General features: G+C 44.3%; 1 long non-coding RNA gene across 1 annotated transcript in view; it reads right to left on the minus strand.

Annotated features, from left to right (window-relative positions):
* The window catches only part of LOC121684123, a 68,213-nt gene extending 58,135 nt beyond the window's left edge, over positions 1-10,078 (minus strand). Inside the window, exon 1 of the long non-coding RNA XR_006023035.1 lies at positions 9,986-10,078. This is a non-coding gene — a long non-coding RNA (uncharacterized LOC121684123). The remainder of the gene's footprint in view (positions 1-9,985) is intronic.
* Positions 10,079-21,523: the final 11,445 nt, after the last annotated feature.

Here is a 21,523-nt window from a genome sequence, read left to right on the forward strand (position 1 = left end):
CCCTCTTTTTTTCACAGTCTTGCTGCTCTCTCCTTTCCTCCTCCACCCCTCGGGTCTTAACTAGCCTGTCCTGACTGGACCAGCATGCCCAGCAGGGGTACGTGTAGGCAAACCACACGCTGCTCTGTCTGACTGGACCGGAGCGGAAACCCTCTGCCCAGCGACAGCGCCGCATGCTAATGGAATAATTAATGCAAACTTTTTGATGTTGAAAAAGGCAACGCAAAAAAAAAAAAAAGAATTAAAGAAATGTAATAAAAAATATATAAAACAAATAATGGAGTTCATCATCTGAAAAGCAGCTTTCAAGTGCTTGATCTCGGAAAAGAAATGTGTTTTTAGAACAGAAATAGATCAAAGGGTTACTAATAAATCTAGACGAAAATGGGAGAAAGAAAAAACAAAGTGAAAAAAAAAAACACATTCAAACAATATCAGAAAATTAAACGAATTTCAGATAAAAGGATTGCAGTCCAGTCTCGTCAAGTGTATTCCACACGCAGTTGTGAGCATTTTAGTCAGAAGCACTGTTAGGAACAGGCTCGCTAGTGATCTTAGGGGGTTTCGCCCCTTGAAGAAAATCAAACCCCCTCAACCGCAGACTGCAGAAAAACAAAACGATGCATCGAGAACGTGAGCACTGACAGCTGCACTCTGGCTGGGCACGAGCGCCTGCTTAGGGTGGAAAATGAACGAAAGAAGCATGAAAAACCAAACAATGGACGAGGAGGTGGAGGAGAAAGGGACGACAGAGGGAGAACGACAGGCAGGGAGTGGAGGATGAAGGGAGAAACCATGTGGAGAACGACAGAAGATGCTTCGCAGAGTGTGTGTGGGTGTGCTGTCAAGCTCTCCCTGCAGACGGAGGAGGTGAAGGCTGGCGTGGCTGAGGTGCTGGGACCCATTCCCCTGCACAAAATTGGCTGGGCGTTAATGGAGAAGAGAGAGATGGCATAGTTATTTCAGGAGGGGCTCCAGATTTCTGTGCCCTGAGCGGCTCTGTCTGCTGCAGCCAGGCCTTATTTAGTCTACCCCGACGCTGCCGCCTCATTCAAAGTGACGCCCTATGGACTTGAGGAGGCCAGAAAGGCACAGTGATGCATTGGCCACATAAGCACCAATGACTTATCCTGCATATTAAGCGATGGCGGGCCACACACACACACACACACACACACACACACACACACACACATACACACACACCCATGCATTCTCATCGCCTTCCCTCCAACAACTCCTGGGAATCAGAGCAGTCGAGTTTCAAATGAACATCTGGCCCACCTCTGGCCCAGATCTGATGTGGCACACACACACACACGGCTCCATTTCCACATTCATCTGTAATACTGGGCCCACTAAACCAATCCCAGTCTGTCCCAGCAAGCCCGACGCAGTCTCAGTTCACAACGGCCAAGCCAAGCATGTGATTAATGCAGAATAATAACATTACAGAAGCAGATCGAACAGCTGCAAAGTGAAATTAATGGTACTCAGCACTGCCATATTTCGCAATAAAGGCTGGGTTTTCAAGAGCAGGGACCAAACCGATACTTTACTGTATTAATATCTTATATCTTAATTATTTGATTGGGTGATGGGATGAGACCACAAAATGTGACAGCTTGCTCCATTTTTCTGAGAGAGGCAGAGGAAATGATGTCAAAAATGCACTAGTAGTGTGAAAGAGGTAACTGCAGAGCTTCATAGTTTCATATTCACCGCTATACAGCACTGTGTTACTGCATTTCTACAAATGTTTTCCCCAACCGCTTTATTTTTGCATGGTGAAATTGATGGACAATGTTACCAAAACAAATCCCAATCATACCATGCTGTGTCAGATATGGCCTAGTGTAGTGCAAGTCAGAGAACTGGCTTCTCAAAACAATATACATATTCTTCCCAGACAGGTCCAATAAAGCGTGGACAAAAACAAGCCATATCTGCATCAACTCATCCTTCATTGTGGGCACCACTCACCACAGAGACTCTCGTCTCTCTCATTCCCATTTTATTTCATATACAGCACACAAATAAAATATAATTGAGTTTCTCTCTCTCTCTCTCTCTCTCTCTGTGTGTGTGTGCACAAGAGTGAGAAAGAGAGAGAGAGAGACAGAGAGAGAGAGAGACTGAGACTGTGTGTACATAATGTGTATGCGTGTGGAAGTGTGTGTGTGTGTGTATATGTGTGTGTGTGCTGCAAGATAAGCGAGTGGGAAGGGGGATGAGGAGGGGAGGAGAAGAGGGAGAGGAGGGAGAGTGAGAGACTAATTTTACATTTTCTGCATGTTCCCGTTGGCAGACAGCTGACCTTCAGCGGAGCCATGCTTGGGTGGGTAACAGCGCTCAAATTACGTCCGTTCCAAAGAAGTACATGAAACAGCCACGCCGCTTTAAAGTTGTTCAATTAGATTATCTTTTTCATTTCGCTCCTCTACTGCGCAATCAAGGGATAGGCCCCAATCAACACCAACAGGAAAAACACACTCACTCGTATGCGACACGGTGGGAGAGGAAGACAGAGAGATGGACAGAGTGAGAGGGAGGAAGGAGAAAGAGAAGGAAAGAGAGGGAGAGAGGCAGCAGGGAAAGTAAACCACTACATTCTTTTTTTTCTAGACTCCAGCCCTGTGACTCTGAAACTATACTTAAGAACTACTAAATAGTCAATGTTGTGACTGGAACAGAGGCAGTAAATAACTATTAAAATCAGTGGCGTTTTTGCAGGGGGAGGGAAAAAAATGAAATGCATAAATTACAGCCCAGTGCTGCATCCCAGTTGTCAAAATGCAGCGGTGACAAGCCATAATAATGGTATTTCATTTCATTTCTCTTTTCCTCTTTCTCCCTCTCTCTCCCTCTCTCTCATTCCTTCTCTCGCTCATTCCCTCTCTTTCTCTCTCTGTTGCTGATGCTGTTTTGAATCCCCCTGCATGTCAAGAGCATGGCCACTTGGACAGCAGCTCATCACGCATTACTATTCAGTCTGGCTTTGTGTGTGTAGGGGGGTGGGGGGGGGGGGGGGGGGGGGGGGGGGGGGCGCTTGCATGGGGCGGGGGTGTATTTTCAGGGGATTTACTATAATTATATGACAAAATGCTTGCAAATCTCACTGGGTGCCGAACAGAGGCGCACGGGTCAGGGGACTTGAGCACTTTCGGCAGGGTAATTTGTAAATGTCATTCAGGTGGACTCTTCTGTCAAAGCCGCGGCGTCCACGGCAACCTTTCTCATGCAGATTATTTTAAACAGACGGCAGCGCGGTGCAGCTTCCAAGGGCTTTTTTTTTTTATTCCTTTGCCCAGTTCCCCAAATTTTTCTCACTCATTTTTCTGAGTGGACACTGAGAAATGGATGGCGTATTTCCCATTTTTTTTTTTGTCCAGGAAAGAGAAGCAAACGTTTTCACAAATATTTAGAAAATGTGCTTTTAGCAGTTGTTTGTAAATAAAGACATCTATGTATTTTATTAAAACTGTGCAGAAATGTGCTTTGACATAATAAAGAAAATTAAGTTAAATGAAGTCTATTACATTAAAGTATTACTGTCACCGTGTGGACAACATGTGAAAAAAAAAATGTACTACTTAGATATTAAATATCTAAAATAACATAATTCATAAAAAGCAGATATTTGGAGCAGTTGCAAATAAAATAATGGATGCTGCTTGACCAAAATGTTGGCAAAATCGAATTATTTCACCATGACCGTGTGCTGATAAAAATGACTCATTTAATCAGCTTTAGATAAGGTTGAGGTCCTGTTGAGGAACTGCTGGTAGGGTGGGCTGTTGATTCATTTAAAATAGTTTATCAGCTGCATTCAGTGCACACTTCAAGATGTGCTTTAAGGCCAAGTCTGGCACTACAGCTGACCCCAATCCCGATCAGCATAGTTGACTGCAATGCACAACACCATTCTAAAAGCATTCCTGATTCCAAAAACAAACATTGTACTATTAATATAAACTCATAATTTACTGGCCTATCGTGTAGACTGTATACCTGTTCATAAAGCCTAAAATCATCCAGTTAGCAGCCACATGCTAGCACTACCAACTGATAGTTATAATATAGTATACAAGTGAATGGATGCAATACCTGACATCTTTTAGAATATTTGTTGATGCTACAGTTTTGAACATAGTGACTCTGCCCACCTCCTGAATAGATACGCTACACTAAAAGACAGCTATTTTTTTTTCAAGCATCTGCTTAGATGGCCACTGTGTTTAACCAGGGAATTTACAAAGTAACAAAGTAAAAGTAAAGGGATAAATAGCAGTAGACTTTTTAAATAGCAAATAACAAATAGACATTTTTATTTTGACAGAATTCGGTTTGATGTTATTTGATCTGTGGTGAAATTACAACATATGGTTCCAGCTATGTGGACCATTTCCTTATTTCTCATTTTGAAACTATTTGTTTGTATTCTTCAAGAAACCAAGTGTTTTGGCTGCAAGAAAATCAATGCATCAGACGGTTTACATATGGAATCGCACAGCTACTGCCTGCAATTCAAAGCAGAAGGAGCTATCTACATGACAACGACAAATCAACAGCGAGTACCCCCTCCTGATTGCAGATGCCTCACAACCTGCATTTTACCGAACCCAGGAGTGGAGAGTTAAACCAGCAGAGGCAGGAGCCACTGGCAGGGGCTTCTCAAGCCGAGGTATGATCGGAGAGACAAGGAGTGCAATTAGGTGGGGAAAAAGACCCAACACCGAGGCGACTGAGCAGCCTTGAGTATGTTAGCTACCTCAGTCCACGTAATCACTCCTGCACATAGAAAGCCCCACAATCGATGTGCCATTACCATTATCTTTCAAAAAAAAAAAAGAGAGTCTGCTCGTTTTCCCCTTAGGTGGCTGATCGCTGTTGCCTCGAACCCATCCATTAAGGCGTCAGGGCTAAGGTTGCCACCTCGAGCTGACTGAGGGGCTGAGGGCTTCTCTGCCACTTCAGCCTCTGGCTCAGGGATCATAGAGCAGCACATTCAACCTGATGCTCATACTCAGCCCATGGGATAGGGCTCACTTGTGTGGGAGCAACCAAAGCGGCCATTAAATGCGTAAGGTATGATTGGAATCTCAATGTAAAGCTTTAAACAGCTCTGTCTGGCTAAGGCCGCGCTGGTGAATTCTTCACACTGTCTGGTATGGTCAGTCCTGGTGCGTAGAGAACCTTTAATAAACTCCCATTAGCGGTTTGAAACGATCAGCCCAAAGAAAACAAGTAGCCACTGCCTGTGATGAGTTCATCATTAACAAGTCCATTGGTATGCTTGACAAACATTTGACTCAAAATATCAACCGTGAACAAACCGTCTCTTTGGATTCAGTTTGTTTTGTTTACAGAAACAATGCAGAAGCAATTACACAAGGAAACAAATAGCTCCATAAATAGGCACATAAAAACAAAACATTACAAATACCAAAAAACAGGGCATCACATTATACAAGGAGATAGGCAGGAGTTAGCTCAGCTATGAAGCAGCTGTTCATGTGTCAACACCCATGGTCTATCAAAGGCAGCATGGTTTGATTCCATCAAGTATGTGCATCAGAGGGATGTATCAACACCTCTTGGGATGGATATGGCAAATAACACATAACAAACACAGTCCAACATATAGTCCCATCCCGATAGCCAGACCTGAACAAAGAGGTCACATGGGCAAAGTCATGGCCTTCTTACACCAAACAACTTTGACAAGATTTGGGAAAGATTCTTGAAAGATTGGAGTCTTTTGAGTAAAGCTTGAATTGGGGGTATTAGTTAAAAGACTACCTTTCAAGAATCTTTCCCAAATCTTGTCAAAGTTGTTTGGTGTAAGGTGACCATAAGTCGTGTACAATTAGTTTAACTAAACTCAAGAGTATTTTTCAGACCATAAGCCTGGGCTTGGTCTTACATTGATTTTAGATTCAGTCTGTTTTCCACACCATCCCTGACCATAGCATTGGAATGAAGCATCTGGAAGACACCAAAAAAGAAAAACACCAACAATGTGCCACTTCAATTATGATCCCTCTAATTAGCCCAAGGTTAATTGACATTGTAGCATATCACTGATATTTACACTGAAGGGTTCAACACCCGATGGCTTTCGGACTAAAAGAACCAGAGATGCCGCCATATTTGGTGCACACACACACTACCCCCCTCATCCCCCACTCCACTCCACCCCACCAACACGGGATCCAAGAGGACGGGGTGGGGAGCTAAGCCCTCTGAGACTCATCCAAGAGAAGCCGACTCCTCCACGGTTGCGAGGCCTGACTGCAACCCAACACTGAGAGAGAGAGAGCTTAATGCCATCAGGGACCAACCCATTTAAATGTGGGGGAGCCCGTTTTCTCCCCTCCTCCTCCTCCTCCTCCTCAGTCTCCTTCTTCTTCTTCTTCTTCTTCTTTTTATCAGCAGCACAAGTGGTGCAGAAAAATTGCTTGGGATTAATTTGGGTGCCGGTGAGTACACAGCTGGGATCAGTGCTTACAGCTTTCTCGGCCGGCGCGCCTTCTAAACGCGGCAGCGGGGCTTGTGCGCGGGGGCATTTGTGAGGGGTGCGCCACCTCCCCGGCTCGCTATTGAGGGGGCCAGGGGCGCAGGCCGGAGTCAGTGGAGCAACTTTAAAAGGCGTTTAGGAAATAATAACATACATGCACAAAGCGATAAGAAAATTAAACCTTTCGACACTCTGCGGCTTCAGGGGGAGATCCCTGTCCCCACCCCCCCAAAAAAAAAAAAAGAATTTTGCTTTAAACCACGTCCAATGCTTAAGCCTGTGTGTATCTCCACCACAACACATGGGATCATCATGGGCTGAAGTGAGTAAATATCACAAAAACCATACGCCACATCCGTACACAGAGTGAGAGGAGGGGGTGGGGTGTAAAGCATTTCAGTGGAGGGGCCACAACCGTTCCCCAAAGTTAAACGCCTTCCCCTGGCATGCAGCTTTTATTTATTGAACCGAACACACTGGCTCGGGTAATGTAGTTAATGGTCCGACACTCCAAACATCGCCCAGTTTGATTCACTTCACCATACTGCACGACTGCTGGAGTGGACAGTACGCTTTGAGCAACAGTCCGCAGCACAGAGAGCCACAGCTATCATCTCTCTTCTGCAGCTGCCTCTAATGCTGATGACAACAAATCTGCTGGGGGAAAATGCTCGATGGCCATAGCTATATTGACTCACATTGTGGACACACTTGAACAGTCAACTGCTTCCTTCCAGCGAAAAAGGGCTTGTTTTTTTTTTTTTACGTGGGAAATGATATCAAAGTGAAATGCTACTGAGGGTAAATCAAACACACGGTGGAAGGGAATAAGAGAGGAAAAAGAGGGAAAAAGAGAGAGAAGAGGAAGAAAAAAAAAACATCCCGTTTCCCATTTCAAAGTCATTTTAGCCTTGAATGTTATTCTAACGCCGTTTATAGCTGGAACTCTTTTATATGCTGTAACAGGACACTAAGCCATCCTCGGTTAGTTCTCCCCCAGGGGGGTGCATAGACAGAGATGGTCAGACTCCAACAACCACGGCAGCAGAGTTACGCTACACCATGCGGCATTACACCCATTCGGGAAAGGTCACGTTCAAATGAGCTTTGCATCGCTCGCGCGCGCATACATATATATGTGCACAGAGAAATGAGAGGGAAAATTCCCAGCCATATCCAGAGCCTGGCCCAGGGCCCCATGTCATTTTACAGCACATAAGCAAGTGGGAGCACACACACAGCTCTAAAAACTGGCCAGGGCCAGAGGAGAGTAGCGGAGAGCTCGTCTCAAATGGGTCTCCTGGAGGTGCCTCAAACGCCTCTTTGATATGGGCTTTTTTCCCCCCCCTCAAGATTCTCAAAACAGTTCACTGTTGGTTACAACTGCAAGTGGTGTGATGTGAGGAGATGTGCTTATATACAGAACCTCCAAGAGCATGATGGGAAGAAGGGAGTGAGAAGAGAGAGAGTGAGAGAGAACCAAATACCTATCATAAAGAAACAGGAAGAGAGAAGAGGTAGAAAGGAAAAGAATAAAGGCAGGAGGACTGACTCAAGAAAAGAAACAACAACAGAAAGCCGGGGAAAAGGAAAGTAAACAATTCACGGCGGGGTTGCAGAAGCTGAGCGTCGGAGCGGCATCTGCAGAGGGCAGCGGGCCGGTGGGTGGATTTAGCAAATGTGTCTGAAAGCAATCAAACAATGTCTGGACCAATCCCCGCCTCATCGTGATAAGAGGCAACACTGAGGCTGACTGGTGAGCGGGCAGCTCTCTAATCAGGGGCCGGACTGCAGTAATTGCCTGCTACAATCCATCTCTGCCACCGGCGGGCCCAGACGCTCAGCCGTATTAGACAGGGCCCCAGTTCATTTCAATACACTGCGCCGCCGTCAAGTGAAATTGGCAGGGTAAATAGGAACCGCTGTTTATTTCCTACTTCCACCCCCCTGTCGTATCCCGGCTAAACATTGAAGTAAAAAAAAGAGAGTGTGTGAGAGAGAGAGAAAGAAAGAAAGAAAGAAAGAAAGAAAGAGAGAGAGAGAGAGAGAGAGAGAGAGAGAGAGAGAGAGAGAGAGAGTACCATTAGCTCGGGCAAGAATCCGGCAAAAAAAACACAGAAATTACTGTCAGCAGGCATCCCCACCGCAAGCCGCAGAAAAAAACAATGGTGGGCATCCAAATTAAAACACAATAAATCACTGCGTGTTTAACTGCGCCGAGCCGGGTTGGAGTTGCATCTTCGCACAGCAGAGACCGAGAGAGGGCGTGCTGCTGGAGTGGGGGAGGCTTATGATGGCACACACACACACACACACACACAATAACCTCAGTAAGGAACATGGAGGAGCCAATGCTTGAAAAACATTTTGAAGGTGGATACTAGACTAGCATCTGGATTAGCACTCCTGCATAAAAACATTTAGTATATTACATCAGCAACCACTTCTGTGCATGTTAATATGAAGCCTGTAAATGTAACATAAATGTGCTAATTAATTGTGGGAAAAGTTACTGATTTGAAAGTATATAGACAATTGCATTTAAGAATCAACTCACAGATAGGAAACTAAAATACTTTCACAAAAAAACGGTATCAGAAGTTTCTGGTTGGAGAACTTGTCACTTCTACTGTAAATCAATAGCCTGGGCCAGTAAAACCAGTTCTGTACATAAAATAATTGTGTTATGAGTCTGGCTGCCTCAACTCAAAAAAAAAATGTGTGACAACGCTTTGACAAGATGGACAGAGCCGTGTTTTATATCATTTTTCTAGGGCACTTCTGTGCTTTTACGAGGGTCCTTGTGGTTTTTCAATCAGCAATAACAACAGTATTTGGTAGCAGCCATTCACTGGGAGGCACCAACAATGATATTTGAACTCTGGGTTCAAAAGGCATGAAAATCATTCAGCTTCACTTTTTTGGCTTGGATGGTTACTTACTGAATTCACCAGAATGGGGACCTTTCAGAATAGGCAGAGGTGCTATTTCTGAAAATTACTTCTTATTACTTATAAGATATTTTGAGTCTTCTTTTAAATTACAATTCCCCTACAATTGGACCATACCCAAGGCTCTTCTTGCCAGAGAAGATGGCAAACAATTTTAGATTCCTCAGTCTAACAGAAATGGGATAAAGCATTCCATTCCAAGAAATAACCATGGGCCATTTTAGAAAAGAGGCAGTCTTGTGCACGTAAAAAAATCGAAACAATAAAAAAGACGAGGTCCATATAAAACAGGTCAGCATGGGTTAAGGGTCTCTAGTCTGCTCTGGTGTAACAGCACAGAAGCACTGCCAGTCTTGACTTGCCGTAGGATGTAGGGCTAACTGGATCGGGCTAAACTCCATCACACATGGAACACTCAATACGTTCCACACAAAACATTTCATGCATGTGTGTGATGCTTTCCCCCCCCCCCCCCTGCAACCTAAAACCACGGTTCATAATTACTTGTTTTTACCTTCATGGTGGTAAAGAGTGCAATACAAATGGTGCAGTCCTGCCCTTCAAGATGACCACATCATTGCTGCAACAGAGATCCTTATGAAGGCAGGCAGCAACTGTAGAAAGCATATCAGTAGTTACCATGAGTCAGTCCCTCACATGACACTGTAGAGGCTGGAGCAGATACTGGCTCAGGCTATGAGCTGCTATGCTTGGTGAGTTGGCTTATTCACACATTGCACTGGAGTCTGGAAGACAGCTGTGTAAGACTGGCAACAGAATCACCTGTAGTGTAGGGTTAATTAGGCAGCATGCATTTTTTTTATGTTGGCCTATTTGAGCGCTGTGCAAATGTATTTTCAGACCTTTCTTCAGATGTAGGCTACAAGACATTTTGTTAATATCAACAAACTAAAAACATGCACAACAGGGAGCACAACACATTCTTTCAGCTTTTCACAAATACAATACATGCCTCATCACCAGGTGTACCCAATTCTTGGGAAACAATACTGCTAATTGCCTTGTTAAATTTACACAATTCATGGCCATTTCAACATCACACACACACACATGCACAAAAACACAAACAAAATAGCAAAACAAATTGTCCATGTGTGGGCAAGTCAAAAGAAGGAATAAAAATGACCAGCCAAAACAGAAACATTTCATTTCTCATAGGTCAGGGACACTGATCAATAATGAACTGTCCTTTATGATGTGGACAGAGAAAAGCAACTGAATGCAGACTTAGTGTTGAATTACCAGAGTTAGAAAAAACAACAACTATATATATGGACTTTGAGACAAATACTTGAGTTGCAATGTAATAACAATGCAATAATCCCTTTAAACGACGAATGCAGTCTCGGGTTCATGCAGCTTAGAAATGGGAATCACAATTATGAAAAAACACACTCAGATGCATGCACTGCAAAACAAACACAAATGACTTTGGCAAAAGTGATCATTTTCAGTATTTACACCTTTTTCTTCAATAATGATGTCTGATTCAGTCCATCTCAAGCCCTATGTATGGGTAGCAACTGGTTTGTTCCAAGGTAATAGATGAGTGAAAAAGCTACTTGCATCTTGGAATTACCATGATCCAACAAGAAATTCATGAAATGGAATGTTTGATAATTTCACAGAAACCACCGAAGTCACTGAAAGACAGGAGGTGACTCAGTGGAAAATGTCCTTGTAGTTGTCCAGTCAGGAAGTCATTTTCTGTTTTATTTTTGTATTCAAATATTTCATCCGAGCTGATGTCAAGGAAATGTCAAGGAAAAAAAGCAATAACATTGAGTCCATTTCATATCCCAACTGGTCTTTCTAAACATTACTACATAATATTTGATGCAATATATCCCTAAATTCCAGACATATGTAAAGGCTACTATTCAATATTTAAAATCATGGCCCATATAAAACAATACATATCAGGACAGACTGCGGGGACAATGACTTTGTCTGCATATGGTCATGCCCATGATGTTTCCTACAATATGATCACAGCTCCACCTAGTGGTTAGGTTTAGATATTATTCTGACCAATATTGAGTATAAAGGTCCAAATAAATTGAGATTGACCCCAGTCAATCTTTATTGAGACTCACCATGACAGAGTATCTGGTATGTAGCAGATCATTGAAATGAACCTATAAACCCTCAGTAAAAAGGGACGCTTTAGAATGCCTCCATAGTGTGATTGAACTCCTGCAAAAGACAAAATGCGAAGAAATACAGGTTGTGCAGACTTCACATAAACACAAAAACCCATCCTGAATGGGAGAAAATTGGGAGTTAAATAAGATTTGTTTTTTTTTTCATCGGAGTGATAGCTTTTCAAATTTGATGAGAAAGTGATAGCCTTTTCATCAAATTTGTATTAATGTTACATTATATGAGCTTAGTTTGGTGTTTAGCCAAAAAAGCAGGGTGATGGGTTACTGCGACCACCAAATCTAGACCTTGATAGGAATACCAGAGATTTCAGTGGGTTTAGAATTTGTGCGATGAAATCAATTATTTTAGATAGATTAAACATACTTACTTTACTCTTGGCTCCAACATTCCCATGTCCAAAAATAAAAAAAAAATATTAAATTAAAAAACCTGTCACAAGAAAAGTTCACTACCATCATCAGTTTGGTTTCCTCTCTTTCAAAAACACACGCAAAACGTGTAGAGGCAAGTTAGTGACTGATACAAATTATAAATGGCGTGCGCAGTGTAAATTGTCCGTAATTGGAGCATTTCGGTAGGTCATTTGCAGTGATGGAATCACTGTAGGTGTGTTCTTTGCTGCTCAACATGTAGGCCAAACACAGTCTAATTAGGGAAAGCTAGATTTTGCTACTCGCATAAACTGTTTTCAAAATCTGTGTGTTTACCCCCCTTTGTGACAGCCTACCCAAATCCTCCATTTTCCTACTCTGGAGGTAAATTGTTTTTTCCCGAATGTTTTATGTTTTATTTTTCTTTGTTAAGCCTTAAAGTAGAATTGTTGTTTTCCCAGATTGGGAGAGAAAAAAAAACATGTTCCCAATGAAATTAAATACAAATTTGTCTAACATGTTAACATGCAGCCATTGAAAGAAGCAGGATCTTCAAAGATCATTTTCATATTTATTGTACTTTTGTGCGTGTAAAAATGTCCTCTTTTGTTCTTTCTGATTTAGTGAGATTGTCAAGCAGACTTTAAATATATGCCTAAAAAGAAATCATGCACTAGGCTAATCAACCTTAGACATACACATCTAGATTTCCACAGTCAGATCTCACTGGACAAGGAACAGGCCTTGCTGGAAAATGGGACCACATGTGCGCTCACGCACACACACATGCACACGCACACGCACACACACACACACACACACACACACACACACACACACACACCTCTTCACCCGCTGAGTTCCACAGTCTGGTCCTGCTGCACAGAAAGGGAATTTACATTTTAATAGGCAGAGCTGCTCGCCCGCCTTCGAATGAGGGTATATGCTCAGCTGAACAGCGGGAAATGCACCCCACAGCAGAAGTTTAGAATGAACCCCAAGACAATTCCGGGTGTACACAGACAGAAAATGATATTTTTAGCCCCGTCCCCATCTGTGCATCTCCAAATATACATACATATAGAAATAATTCTAGACCCAACACTTTCAGACCAGCCAGGGAGTGTGTGTGTGAATGTGTGATATGTATGAATGTATGTATGTGTGTACAGTATGTGTGTGTGTGTGTGTGTGTGTGTGACAGCATGGGGCCCCAATTGGGGAGGCAGCTGTGTTTCATCTGAGCGTATGAAGGTCTCGTACAGGAGCCCGGCGACCCCCCAGTCTGCCTTCGAGCTGGTGCTCACAACACCGTGACTGTTCCATCAACACTTGTCATTAGTCCCCAAACACACAGGCTCATCCACAGGGTCTCTGTGTGTGCTGGGCTTGACTTGAGCTATGGTGCGGTCAGCGCTCTACTCCCTGACCTGTTCAGAAAGGACACAGTCGGAGGTCAGCTTCGCTCCAGCGCTGATAGACTGGGTGGACAAGTGGCGGTCACAAACAGGGGGGATAAAGAGTGTGTGATTTTTGGCAGCTTTTCGCATGTAATTTGTCAACAGGAAACAATGGAGGAGATGGGAGGGTGTGGGGGGGATGTTTGAGGCAGTTGTGAAAACGGGAGGCGCGTAATATTTTGGGTTCTCAAATAGCAATCTTAATCTCTCTCAGTGGTGTCCTGTCAAGAGCACAGGGGGGAAAAAGTTCAAATCAATGTAGCCATTTTAATTTGCGTGCATATTTCTTAGGACAAGAGTGTGTTTCGATTTGTTTACTGTCACTGTTAAAAAAAAAAAAAATAATACAAAAATAAAAACCTGTCCTAGTCCTTGAAAATGACTGTTTTCCTCTTGTTACGTGTCGCTCTTTTCCCCCTCACGGTTCATATCTGTGTCACGGCAGAGTGTGAAACAGCACAACATGTCACAGCTCCAGGCATGCAATCAAGTCAAGGGCCCCTCCCATTCCTAATTAATAACTATTGAACACGCTAACAACAATCAACACTAATTAAATACACGTTTGTTGACAAGTGTAAGAGTCTTATCAAAAGCACAAAACAGGGGTGTGTGACTATGGGGGGGGGGGGGGGGGTGGGGGGTATGGAGTGGGGGGATTGTTAGGTTGTGAGTGTGTATGTTTGGAGGGGGGAGTCTGTTTTCCATAATTAGTTAATGAAGTGCCTGAAGCCACACTTTTCATTCGGAGACCTCTGCATCCTGCCTGTCTGTCACCCCGAGCAGCCAGGGGAAGCAGGGCAGTCTGTCCAGCTGGTCATGTGTCTGTGTTTAACCTCTGCTTAACAGCCCAGTCAGGAGGAAAACGTGCTGCCGGACAGCAAACCGCCAGTCTCTCTCTCTCTCTCTCACACACACACACACACACTAATACACACACATACACACATGGTCCAAAGAGCCACCACATCTCACTAGAAAGCCCATTACAGAAGTGTTGCTGGATAAAAGCGGAGCTCCCCCAGCAGAAGGTGCCTCGTGCTCTGCAGTCTCCTCCTTTTCCGCCTCTCCAGGCCTCCTGCGGGGCGAAGCCGGCCGGACCCTGATGCCCGCATTGTTGGCCATGCGGCATGTGGCACTGGAGCGGAACCCGTGAGGGATAAAGCCAGTGGGAAACCCATCATCACCACCCCCACCACCACCGCCACCCCATCCCCATCCTCTGCTGAACAGCCTGCCGCAGTCCAGCTCTCCACATTAACATATCCCACCAAAGACATCAATATGCAAGGCCGCGCTTTTTTTTTTTTTTTTCCCTTTTTCTCCCCCTCTCTGTTCCGCACGCTTTCCACTCTGTGAGCAGGAGCACGCAGCGAAGTCGGCAAACACTGCCTCCATCAGCAAAAGGCTAAGCTAAACATATCAACTAACTTGCGCTCCGAGAAGCAATAGTCGGGGAGTGGGGTGGGGTGTGGGGGGGGCAAAACGAAAGGAAAAGGCCAACGGAGAAGTTGTGAGAAGGGCGAGAGAAGTCGGAACGCTCCACAGAACAGATGCTCGGTTTCCATCAAGGGGGCCAAGGGGGCCGAGGGGGCCTGGGTGAGGTCTCTGCCCTGCGCTGGCCCACTGACCGCGCCCGTGCTCACACTTCCCTGACCAGGAGTAATGCTGAGTGACAGCTACCACAGGGCACGGCCCCCCGTATCGACATCAGCCGTTTGTTCCCATGATCGGTCCCTGATAGGCAATTGAATTTGTCAGTGACCCTAAACAATCGCTTGGATGAGGATCAGCAGGCCTCCCTTCCCCCGTGGACCCCGCTGCCCATCCTGATCAATACAGCTGATCAATATCGCCAGCAACCAATATTGATGACTCGTGTCCTGTCCTGCTTACTGTCCAGCAGTTGGCCACTATGGTGGTGGGAATGAGTGAGTATGGATGTGCGTATGGATGTGTGTACGGGTGCGCGTATGGATGGATGGGAGTGTGTGTGTGTGTGTGTGTGTGTGTGTGTGTTGGGGGGGGGGGGGGGGGGGTGTTGAGTATAATTACTTGTTGAGTATACTTACGAACTCCACTGCTAAGTTTGAACTAAACGTAAAACAGACAATACACAATGATATCCCATTTTGTACCAAATAATTGACTGGTTAAACGAGAGGTACACCTGGGCCCTGCATTCAGAACTCTGAAATACTGTACAGTACTGCACCCTCCTCCACAACCTAATTTGGCACAAGCAGCAGCGATGAGCCCAAACAAGCTCTGTCTGTCGAGAGGGAAGGGGAGTACCCCCTCTGCCACAGGACGAGAGCGGCAGCGTGGAAGAGGAGAGTGCATCAGCTGCTGAGCCAGCCCGCCAGCCTCTTTCAGTCCCCCCCCCCCCACCCCCTCTCCTCCAGAACCGGCGGGGATCTGAAGAGCCCAGGTCACTGGCGGATCCAATTAGAGGAGGACCAGGAGGGGCTCCGCTCCAGATGCAGAACGGTGCCGACCTGCGCCTCTCAGCTGGGACCCGCATTAAAAGGCCCTCTGCCACATGTGGTCAAGGAGGCTTTACCTGATGAGCCAAGCCCATCAGGCGTTGCCGGGCAGACGCGGGAGAGCCTCGTACATGCCCCACGTGCTCTCTGACCAAGCAGTGTACACAGGAAACCTACGCTACGCGCTGGGTAGCAACACTGGACGGTGGCATCTGCTGCTATCAGAACTGATTAAGGTCGAGATTCAAAAGAGGATGGGGAAGGGGCATGATAAGACATGCACATATGAAAAGGCATTATTTGTTGTCTGTTTTCCAGGAGTGGAGCACTGAAAAGGAATCGATGATGTGGAGTCCTCTCCTCCTCTCCCCCCACCCCCCCACCCCCCACCCCCTAGTCAACTACGTAGCACATCTGTTTGCATTTGTTGCTTTGGCATACGCCTCCTATTGTCAGAGCCAAGAAGAGTTAGTTAACCGTTCCCATTAATTAACAGGCCTTGTCCTTGGAGATGGCTGTGTGCAAAGATGCATTTTCAAAGCAATGAATCCCTCACTCTAGAGTCTAGTTGGTACTACAGGACAATACAGGTATTGTCTTCAAAAACCTTCACACTGGTAAAGGGGGGGAAAAAAATCACAAGTTTGTTTGACTGCTGTTCGTTCAAAAACCTGTGGAGAAAAAAAAAAAACGTGTCACCAAAAGGATCCTGGTCTATGGCTGGTGAATAGCATGGCACTAATTGCATGGGTGATTTCATCTGGAACTGGTCTGCCAGGAAGGTAGTTTTCCTTCAGCTCAACAACCAAAGGGGTGCAATTAGTGTCCGATCAATATCATGCATCCTTGATATTTCTCCACCAATTTCCCAAAGAATTCAGACAAAACCAGAGCCTTGAGCTGCCTCTTGTTCACCTCCTCCTCTCCTCACATCAATGGTCATATCTACCGTCTGTACTGAAAGTTGCTGTGAGTAATTGAAATTCTTTCATTGTAAATGACAAACAAGGCAATCTGCTCTTTAGTAGACACTTTGAAGAAAGCATATCTGTTCGGAGAATGTGGCTGAGGCGGCGGGGGAAGGGGGGCATTTCCCAAAAAGTCAATTTCTATTCAGCTGTTTATTACTCGCTCTCTACAAACACACAAAGGAGCAAAGGTGGGAGAACACAACGCCAGGATAGCACAGCTCTTTTGTACTAACCCAGAAACGTTCTTGAGATTTCATGCAAATGCCTTGAACGTACCAAGTGTGCACCTCTTTCACATTCATATAGATTTGTTCTTGTTATCCACATAACACATCTTGTGTTAAACTCATTCATCATCCCTTTGGATTGATGGTCACTTGGAAGGACAGCCATTCAGTATTGAAAACATGTTTTAGGGATGGTTATGCAGCTAGTGGTCCAGTTAGTTGTTGAGCTAGTACTGAACTTTTTCCTCACACTTCGATATAACATTCGAAATTAAAACACACACCTCCCGCCTTATTACGTTGTCCATATATAGGCTAAATATATCTTGCATTGTAGCTATGTGCAACTCTACCAGAGTAGGCGATAGAAGTAGGCCTACCTCAACACAGACTCCTTGCCCCGTGCTCTCTCTCTCTCCCTCCCTCTCAACAGGCGCATCTCTCCTCATGCACATGTAATCCAAACATTCACAATCGTGCAAGACGACTGGCTAAATTGCTATTAAATCCGTTTAGCATCATTAGCACGCTGCACGAATTTGTTCAAAACTGTTGCATTCAAATTGACTGCTAAATTCAAGACTCAAACGGGCCTGTCCCAAGGAGAAAAAGTATTTATTTGAAACTTAAACACACGTGGGGAAACTGAACAGTCTAACCAGTAGACTATGATAAACTAGCAAACTAGCTACTTTGTTTACAATATTTCCAGGCTTCAACCAGTGTTGCTTTTCATTCAGACTTTAACACTGTAACAGCGACACGTTAAAATAAAGTGTTACTGAAACTTGATGCAATTGCTAAATAAAAAAAACATGGATGCAATTGTTAAAAAATAAAAGACAATGTGACTCAGGAATAAACAGAGAAAAAACAAGAAAATGGATATAATATCTTAACAAAAAAGGCAACATTATCAATGACATTCTTTGTATAAACATTCTAATCCATTTCCACTTCTACTATGTTTTGCTGCAGTACCACATTGTCAGTAATTGTCATGCGATGCTATGAATGCCAAAACACTTCCACATACATTTCCTCATAGCCCTGAGTCGGGGGCTCCACAGTAGGACAGCCATTCCATAACTTTCCTCTATTAAATCCGCACAGCCAGAAAACCTATTTAAAAACAAAGGGACATCACCATGGTAATAACCTTGATGCTTTTTGATTGAGTAAATACCCTTAGTTGCCTTGTAAATCACAGCTATAAAACAAAAGACCACACTTTTCTTGGGTAGCTAATTGGCAATTAGTGAAACAATTGCAGAATGTTGCAGTTTCTGCTTAATTGATAGCCTTAACAGCAAAAACCTCCCCAACAGCATGCCTTAGAAGCTGTGCACAGCAAGGCATGCTTCCTCATTAGATTACGGCAAATTACAAAAAAAACAGGGAAACTGGTTCATTTACCTGCAACGTCTAATTGAATGCGTGTTTCCAAAGCCAATCTGAAACCATTTGGGCTGTTTTTGTTGCTCTCCTGTCTCAAGATGTTGTCAAGAAAGGCACATTGGTAATTAAAATAAGATAATAACTGGCAGTTTTATAACTGATTTTGGCAGCCTGAGATCTCGTAAAAACCTGGTCTATTAAAATGATTAAAATAGAGAGGGAATGCAGATTTCTCATAAAGACATGTTCTCACAATGCATACATAGGGCCAACTATAAAGCACAAGTCCCAGGTTTCCTATATTGTCAGATAGAAATATTGATGTTGAAAAATCATACCATTTTGTACATCTTTAACAATGCTGTGTTCAGTTCATCTCTTCTGTTGCCTCTTTAACCTGTGACCATCATCCTTATCCCTAACTGTCTGGAAGGGAGTTGGCAGAGAGGAACACAGAAGGGAAAAAAAACAAGACCCTTTTCTATGAATTCACTGTTTGTCCACATTATCAGTTCACTTTAAGTCCATTTTAAGCAACCTTTCTCCTCCACTTCAATTGTAAACCAAGCTCAAATGGACCTCAATTAATAATGGAACAATAGAGAATTCTCAGTGGAGTTAATGTGTCTGCTGCTGGGCGCTCTGTAAAAGCGAGAACAGTGAGAATGTGTGGACGGGGTGTTGGTGAAAATAGGAAAGGAAAGGAAAGGAAAGGGAGAGAGACGTAAGCAGCTTTTCTGCCACTCTCCTACAAGTTGTACCATATTTGTAAACATCGTTAATCAGAGATTAGCAGATGGGGACGTTAATTGCACCTGTGGAAATAACATGACCCCAAAGGATGATTCTATTTACTGCCTTCCATGGCGAGTCTTTTGAGAGGGAGCTCATAAAAAGAAAGGAAAGGGTGAACGTGGTGAGGAAAGGAGGGAGGTGTTGAGGCCTAGAGTGAGAAAGAGAGAGAGAGAGCTTTTGGATAAAAACACCGATCCTTTGCCCCCCTCCATCCATCCTCTCCCCCCATCTTCGCACCTTATGTGCGACGCCAATCTGGCTCCACAGTGCATTTCTCCCAACTGACTCAGACCTGGAAGTGGAACTTCCAAACCACCTGCTCCTCACACCCCCCCCCCCCCCCCCACCCCCCCAACAAACAGCCACACACATTCACAAACAAAAACACACACCTTACATCCAGACGGGACCTCCTCAAGATGACTGCAGGAGTGATTGCTGCGGTGATTAATCATCCTATGGGATAAAGGAACATTAAAACTACACTACATTAGTGTGGAGGCCTTGTGTATATGATATTGCACCGTAGTGTGGGATTGGACACGACTGTGGCATATCCCCCTGAAGGCAACTGCACGTATGTGGGGCGTATTTACAACCATGCATGTCAAGAAGTCACTCTCTTGGAACTTCCTCTTCCGATTCCCTCCCCCTCCGAGGGAACCGCAGCGTTCCGTGTTGCCGTGACACAACATCCAGAGCAACAGAGGCATCTCCGCCGCCACCGCTTATCATCCCGCAGGCAACCCTCCCGTACCCCCTCCCCTGCACCCCCCCACCCCCAAACACAAGGTACCATTACGGAGAACACACACCCCATCTAGCAGCCCAATACAATCCAAGAATTAACATACTGGATCAATCAGGAGCATTGCATGCAGTGATTGCTAATTGATGCGCTAATCCAGTGGTTAAGTACTATGCAGGAGTGCGGGGGAGTGTGTCGAGAGTAAACACCTCGAATCGGCCATCGATGTGTTGATTCTTCCGACAGAGCCAGGTGGAGCAGGTGGAGGTAGCCGGAGATGGCAGATTGGCGAGGACAATACGATAGTGTTGAATGGAGGTTGTTGAACCCAGACCCTCTTACTTAAGACTCATGGCAAACAGTCCGTCTCAGTGTCTCTATACTACTACCCAGTGGAGCCAAAGATCACATGATCAAGAGGCACTTGCTGAAGACATTAATTCAAGATAAATTACACCCCTGACATGCCATTGGATTCCCATCTGTACAGGGACACCTTGCCAGTCAGCCAGCGTAACAGGTCTCAGTGAGATGGGAACAGGTCAGAAGTGGGGATGTTAAGAACACTTGCATATACGCTTCACTCACAAAGTGGTCTAGTGCTCTAGTAGAAGCAGGATGACTACAGTAGAGAAATATATAGCAATCTACTGAAGCAGCTGAAATTATAATGAACTATTATTCTCTAAAAATCAATCAAATTGTGCGTTCCAAAAAGAAAAGTGTGAATTTCTTGGAAATGCATGTGAATTATTTATGTGCATATATATAAATTGAATCAATGTATTTATGTGACACAAAATGTATTACACTTCACATTGTCTTGCACTTTCAAACTAACAGTGGTAATGTTTAAGAGATTTACACTTGAGATGTGATGAGAGACGGGACTAGCTGATGAGTAGTTAAATAAAAAATATTACAGCAAGGTGACGGTCTACTACAGATGAGTAATACATGCAGAGCAATGTAAAGCATAATGTTACCAATTACTTGTGCTCCAGCACATTGCTCACAGTAGCTGTTACGATTGACAGGAGTGGAACAAAAGACAAAGGCAAAACATGATGGAATAGAAGGATATGCTTTGCAATTACACTTTGTAATATCTTAATAGTGACTCCCTGGAATGCTGACCTTACGGTTTAAAGTTATCCAGTGCTAACAAGGTTTCTTTTTTGTTGAAGGCACAGCTTCATAAGGTCAATAAAGGTTAAGGTCTTGTGGTCCTTGTTTTCTGTCTCCTCTTTGAAAAAAAGCTGGAGCAGAAGACCAGAGTATGTTGTGTGGCACGCTACTGCCCTCTAGTGTTGAAAGTATATCCATTTCAGGATTTACTTCACTGCAGAATTTACAAGCTGTGCTTTTTAATCTGCTTTCCGAGCATACAATAATAATTTAAAAAAAAA

This window comes from Alosa sapidissima, chromosome 15 (genome assembly GCF_018492685.1).
Source record: "Alosa sapidissima isolate fAloSap1 chromosome 15, fAloSap1.pri, whole genome shotgun sequence".
NCBI classification, from domain to species: domain Eukaryota; kingdom Metazoa; phylum Chordata; class Actinopteri; order Clupeiformes; family Clupeidae; genus Alosa; species Alosa sapidissima.